Source organism: Falco cherrug, chromosome 3 (assembly GCF_023634085.1).
Source record: "Falco cherrug isolate bFalChe1 chromosome 3, bFalChe1.pri, whole genome shotgun sequence".
Lineage (NCBI taxonomy): Eukaryota > Metazoa > Chordata > Aves > Falconiformes > Falconidae > Falco > Falco cherrug.
The window spans coordinates 77,950,730-77,957,707 of record NC_073699.1 but is presented as its reverse complement, the minus strand read 5'-3'; the positions used below and the strand labels follow the sequence as shown (position 1 = coordinate 77,957,707).

The 6,978-nt window shown below is 42.2% G+C and overlaps 1 long non-coding RNA gene across 1 annotated transcript; it reads left to right on the top strand.

The window, feature by feature from the left end:
* The first annotated feature begins 671 nt into the window (after positions 1 to 671).
* LOC129735768 (uncharacterized) lies at positions 672 to 6,738 on the top strand. The gene is made up of 2 exons (XR_008731625.1): positions 672 to 1,422; positions 6,109 to 6,738. It is a non-coding gene; the product is annotated as an uncharacterized LOC129735768 (long non-coding RNA).
* The last annotated feature ends 240 nt before the right edge of the window (positions 6,739 to 6,978 follow it).

Genomic DNA, 6,978 nt, shown 5'->3' with positions numbered 1-6,978 from the left:
ACTGTTTCTTAATGCAAATGACAGCAGCGCTCAGAATTTTGCATTCATGTTTGTAACATAGTAAGAAAGGACAATTGTCAAAACAGTGGCTAATATCAAACGCCTCCATCCAGAGAAGGCTGTGAGCACACTATCTGATGTTCAGAGGTGAAAAGGCACTAGCAGCTTTCATTTCATCACTTTGAAAATCAGATCACTTGCTCGGGGGCTGCTGTGATTGATAATGCCAGTGCTTGCTTCAGAAATATCTGTTCTCACACCTCTGTGAAGAATATCCAGAAGAGTAGTCCAGGACTAGGGAAGAAGTTTTGGTCTACAGTGCATCTGAACAAAGTAGAGCTCACACCAGGGTACTGATTATTTCAGGTCTGCAGAATTGAAGAAAGCCCTCTGTCCCCACATGCGGTATGAGCTTTCATTCAAAAACCCTCCCAAACAGTAAAAACTTTTGACTTGATTGCAGCCATTAAAGCAAGATTAAATGTATAACCAATGTGTAAACTGAGATCCCTTTGACTCTGAAGAGGGCCTGAAGCAACGATTCAAAACTATGTGAACTTTCAACTTCAGCTCACTCAGGGCTGTGGGGCTCTTCAGTTGTGAAGCTGTGTTTTTTCAAGCTTGCTTTTTTTTTTTTTTTTTTTTTTTTTTTTGCTACAGGGTTCATTATTTTGCAGAGGATGGGTCTTTCTGCCCTGTAGGGATCTATCTATCACTGCTGACTCTCTGCATCTTCTCCACATGGAAGAAGTAATTGGATTGTACTTTCTGCACACGACCAAGACAGCAGGGAAACCTAGAGCTGTAGGCTAAAGAACTAAGCTGTCCAGAGGATAGAGAAGCATCTGATGCCTAAGAAAACTAAATGGCTTTTTCTAACCACAAGATCTTTCCTTTCTTTCTATGGAGAAGCTGGGACATGCTGAACTGCACTCACCGGGCTGCACTGAAACTTGGGAAGGTCCATGAAGCCTTCAGGGAGTCATGAAAAACATAACCACCCAAATAATCCCTGCTGAAAACCAGCCCAGGGGCATTAAATGTCTGTGAATACATGAAACAATAAATCATGCTGTGGAATGCTAACAGTTAGGGGCATTTCTTAAAATTACAATACAGAGGCATTACTGTGAAATATGGTGGTGTTTTCACAACATTAGGACCTCTATGTCGTACCACATAGGTGGGGTATATGGTTATGCAGGAGCAACTGCAACCCTTAAGGCCAGAAAAAATAAAAAAACCCCACCCAGTTATTTCATATATTTCCAGATAGGGTTGTATCTATAATTATACCATTACAAACTTCCATGTTTTAACCATAAGCATTGTGCTGTTTCTTTATTTAAAGACGCCAGAATTCTGACATTATCATGTTGGAGTGATTTGGGGAAAGTGGTGAGATTGCCAAGACATTATGCTGTAAGTCTTTAAAAGTTTAGTAGATTTATTCTTTTCGTTCAAACGAATGCCTGCTTGTCATTGTCAGCCCTCCACTGCTTGTCCCCCCTCCGCCTCCTTACATCCAAGTGTAAAAAAAGAAGCTGTTTGGAGTTTGATGTGCTGCTTGTAGCTATGTTAGAAAAACTGTACTATTCTGGGAGGACTTGGGCTTCTCCTGACAGCTCTTCCAGCTTTAGCATCATGCATGGTTTTAATGTCAGCTGTAAGAACATTCATTGGTCTCCTACCAAGCCCCACCAGCAAAAACCCAAGTGCTGGCTGGTCTTTTGCATGGTCTGACGAATGTGTGCGTGTATGTGTGTTCATGAGTGTCTGCACATGGACGTATGCACGCACACTCATTTATTTGCATGAAGGAGAGGTTTAATGGTCAGCTTTCTGCCATTACAGCAGATTCATCTTTCTGATCTGGTATAGACCAGTGTCTGGCTTGCTCTAACGCACAACACTGAAATGGATTTGCAGACCTGAACGAACCACTGCCAAAAGATGTGCCAGTGGGATGTGTTGCTTTGCTCTGGACAAGCCATCACCTCCCTGTGTCCCTGCAGTGGGGGCATGGAAGGGTGGTACATACCCACATAAAGACCTGTGCCTCAGGAGACACACACACCCCCCCCAGGCTGTGGCACTTCAGATTCATATGAGGACTGCTTTGCACAGGAAACGAACAGTTTAATAATTGAAAGAAAGTAAAAATAGTAGTACTAATAACAGCAACAATAACAATAATAATTGTAATGAAGAGAGGGAGAGAAAGTAATAAAACCCAAGGGGGAAAATCAAGCAATGCACAATACAGTTGCTCACCACCTGCTGACCAATGCCCCGAGTAGCAATCAGCAGCTCCCAGCCAATTCCCCCAGTTTATATACTGACCATGACATTCTATGGTATGGAACATCCCTCTGGCTAGCTCAGGTCATCTGTCCTGGCTCTGTTCCCTCCCAGCTTCTTGTGCATCTCCTCACTGGCAGAGCACGGGAAACCAAAAAGTCATTGACTTAGAGCAAGCACCGCTTAGCAACAATAAAACATCAGTGTGTTACCAACATTATTCCCATACTAAATCAAAACCACAGCACTGTACCAGCTACTAAGAAGAAAATTATCCCAGCCAAAACCAGGACACTCCTCAATAAATATTTGTATCAACCCTGACTGGAATAAAAGCACCAACACACGGGGAAAACCATCTGCTATTATTTTCCACTTCTAAAGAACACAAATCTGCATGATGAGCCAAATTCTCCTATTGCAAAGATTATTTGTTACATGAAACAGCTAGAGCAGCAGAAAGAAACCATTCCTGGAATTTACGAGGAAAAAAATTATTCTTTACAGCAGCAAAACACCATTGTGCCACTCAGTGTATTAACATTCACAGTGAAAGATGGCAGTTGCAAAAATGTGGGGGAGTACCATCAAATCAGTATTTCTTAAACAGTTTTGGAGTGTGCAAGTTGATATTTTTTAATAATAATGGAGAGCATAAAATGTTCTGATTTGTCAGAATTTCTGAGGGGGCAGATTCAAAGGTCTGTATCACTTAATGCCTCCCAAGCTCCAGCTGAATGGAAGGTGAACAAACAGGACAACTCAGGGTGTTGTACTTACAAGCTGGATGAGTTATGTTTTGTTTTCTTACTTCTTTTTTAAGCAAATAAGTAATTTAAATGCTGCTATGATGGAAAACTAAAATTACATAGTACCATACACAGATCTCCTACAGATAGTATGAGCTGGCATATATCTGCATGCATGCATTCATGTTGTAATTTAAAAAATAACATCACCCCAAGCTCAAAAAGTTTAGGGACTTTCTCTGAGAGAAAGTATTTGCCTTGGAAAGAGGACCCTTGTAATGAACATCAATATAGCAGCCCAAAACAGCATTTAAACCTTTACCAGCAAGATAATGGCACATCAAAGAAGTTAAATTGATCTTCCTGCCTTCCATCGCAAACATTGCTGCTCCAAGGCCAGCCTCCCTTTCTCTGTGCTGACAACTACATGGTGTTTCTTATTGCCATGAGAGTATGTTGCATGCCATCTTTATGACTACCCTCTCTCTCCATCTCCACACATCTCAGTTACAGTCAAAGGTTTAGATTGACAGGAGCAGAATTTTTGCATGGGCAGTGATGCTGTGAAATGCAGTGAAACCAAAGAAACACAGACCTTTATCTTGTGAGCAGCCACAGACACTGGGGATTTCAGCATGCAGTACGGCTGAGACTAAACTTGGTATCATAACAAAGCGTGGGTCTAAATAAAAACTGCCTTAAACTCCCAGGAGGTTTGCTTCTACACGATGACAGTTGTTAGAGAGTAGCTCTCCTACAGAAACAACCATACCAAATATAGCATGCTGGAGTAAATGCGAGAGGCAACACTGGAAGAAAACTAAAATGTTTTGCTTGCTCTCTGCAAGCTATTTCTGCAAGAGGCCACGGATGCCATATCTGAAGGTATTTGTCCCTCTAGCTCTGTGATTCCCTCAATTATTAAGACAATGCAGCCATTCTCAGAAGCTCCAGATCTTTCCTGAGGCCATGCTTTGGGCTGGGGGACTCCTTCATATGCTAGCCCCAGAGAAGCTAGTGAGCAATTTTCTCTCCCAGGTGACTGCCAATTGCTATGAAAGGAGGCCACCAGGAGACCCTATTGATGTCACCTTTTCTGCTCGTCTGCTATTGATCATTTGCATATCCAGTCTTGATTTAGGTGTGCATTCATGCAGGTAGCAAGATGCAGCTAGGAGAGGAATCATCTTGCCCACTTTACCACAATGGTATGTTTTCTGGTAACTTCCTTGCTGCCTCTTTCCTCCTGCTCTGCTCAGGATGGCATGTGGGTCCCTCATACAGCTACTATGACCTGCAGAAACTTTTCGGGCACGTACAAGCTGCAGGACCTGGAAGACGACAAAGTGGAGACCTTGACTGGAAGCCTCGATACACCAAAGGCAAAGGCAAAGCTCACCCTGTCCTCAGAAGGCCTGGATTTTCACCTGCGGGTTTCAAAGCACTGGATGCAGCAGCACTTGCAAAGATGTTTCTAGGAAGATTCATTCCTTGGCCTTTTTATTATACACAGGCTTCCTCCTTTGCATCTTCTTTTTTGATCTTTTTAGTGTAATTGTGTTTGGAGCCATTCAAACTTCAGCACAGAAGCAGAACTCAGCAAAACCCCTTGTACATCAGTATGAAACCCTAGCTAGAAATGGTTTTGACTGAGGTTGGGCCAGCTTTCACCTGCCCCAAGTGATAACCCTTTCAGCTGTCCTGCGGAGCGATCTTGTGGGAAAACGCTGCAACTGGCTGACCCTGGTGTGGCTTCTTGGCAAGCCAGATGAAAACACAGCCACACTGATAAACGCTGCTGCCGAGCTGTGCAAGGGATAAGATGTCCAAACGCTTTTGTGTCCCCACGAAGTCAGTGTTCCCACACTGCAAAATGTGAGTCTTGTTTGCTATGGGGCAAGGACAGAAACCGCCACCCTGGTGAGCAGTACTTTCCCTAATGACCCTTGCTATAACATGCCCCTATAGGTGCCACTGGGAGTTTTGCCTAAACAAAAGCTAGACTTTGGACTGCTATAAAACAGGAGATGTCCTAGGGGAGTTTGCATGCCTCTGAGCAACAGCTGGGCAGCCCATGCCACCTGTGGCCGCCAGCACTGCGGGGCTCACCTGACGCTTAAAACATCATCAACAGGTTAGGCTATAAGCCCACACCATTTCATTTTAAAATTAATTTTCTGAGTAATAGGAGTACATTCGCGCTTGGAAACTGCAGAGCCCTTAGCATCTTTTTTTGATTTCAGTGCTAGAAAAAAGCTGGGACAAAGCACCAGGGTATATTTTTTCTTGGCTGAACTCTTGTAGACCAAGTTTCAGTCCAGAGTGGTATTTTCGCGTGACTCAGAGGTAAATTTCTGAACAAAGAGCTTTATGATATAGAGGTGATACTGTAAAAAGCGTTTAACTCTAGCTGTGCTGGAGGTGCCTTTGAAAACTTCTGGCATCTTTTCTTTCCTTCTCAAAGCAGTGCTTGTAAATGGGTTGAAAACTTCCTCAGGGATTTCTGTAACAAAGTGGGTAAAAATTTAAGTGCTTTGTAATCTCAATGGGAAGACTTAGTATCAGGTAGAGTAGATAATTTGAATTACTTAGAGCAATCATGCTTTTGAAAGCCTTACTTCATTCTTGTGAAAACTAGTTTGTAGCAAAATTACCTTCCGAAAGCTTCTTTGCGTGGCCCCTAATGAACTTCTGGTTTATGTGTAGTTTGTAGATATGACTTCTCTCTCCTAATGTAGTTTTCTTCCATTTATTCAAGTCAGATTTCTGTTTTAAGGGGAAATATTATGTAGTGTAGATAGCCGCTGTGGAGGAATTACTGCAAATATCTCATTTGTAACGCTTTTGTTCTTCCACTCAGAAACCCGCATCTCACTTCTCCACGGAGGAGAGGATATTGTGTTTGACTTATTACAAAGCCTAAAGCATTCTTAAGATTGACTGCAACTAATCACTGAAATATGCCTTCTCGTTTCGGAAATGTTGTGACTCTTCAACATGGGAAAAGTGCTTCCTACTTCAAAATGTATTTCACTTATTTTTTTCTTTTTCCCCAAAGGTTAGGTCTGGGCCTGTGTGCCTCCCTCATCAGCATAACCATTAATCTCATCAAGACTAAGGACATGAGGAGGATGAGGCCTCCAGTACCTGACGGTGAAAGCATGGTAGCACAAGGCTCGAAACTGAAAGCAGCCAGACTTTGGACAAAGAATGAGTAGGGAAGTTGCTGAGATCTCCACACAGGTGTCTGACACCACTCCCACCAAGGTGGGTGCAAAACTATCTCACAACTCAGCTTCCCTTCCCCAGTCCCTGAGGATGCAGCTTCCACCAAGACAGATCCCATCTTTGCCTTCCCAGGTAAGGCTGGGATACCAGTATGAGAGAGAGTTGGGCAAATTTTGTCATTTTTTGACATACCATAACTTTGCTATTTTTTCCATTCTGATATTTTTTGTCATGACAGCACTACACTCAAATATCTATGAAACTATTTATTTATGTAGTCTTTTTAAATTATACAGGACTATGGATGGAATGAGTAGTTTACTGAAGGATAATGCTTAAGAAAGGGAAATCAGCTACTGTGTTGTGGTTTAGAAAGCAGACCACTAAACTAATGTTGTTTTCCAACAAGCCACTCTGAGTTACAGGATAGAATAAAAGTCATCTCAAAAAAAAAATGAAATAAACTTATGCTTCAGGGCATAAACAAGCTTTGTAAAAGGTTAGGATAGGAACAATATCCCCTTCTGAGACATTACTTTATAATTACAGAATATGGGACTGCTTGCATCTTTCTCTGAGGGGTCTAGTGCTGCACTTTTAGATACTAGGTAAAGTAATTTTTAAAATTTATAGATCCTTCAACTTCTTTCAGTGGAAATACAGGCTTTCAATGACATTTTACACAGGTCAGTTGCTATGT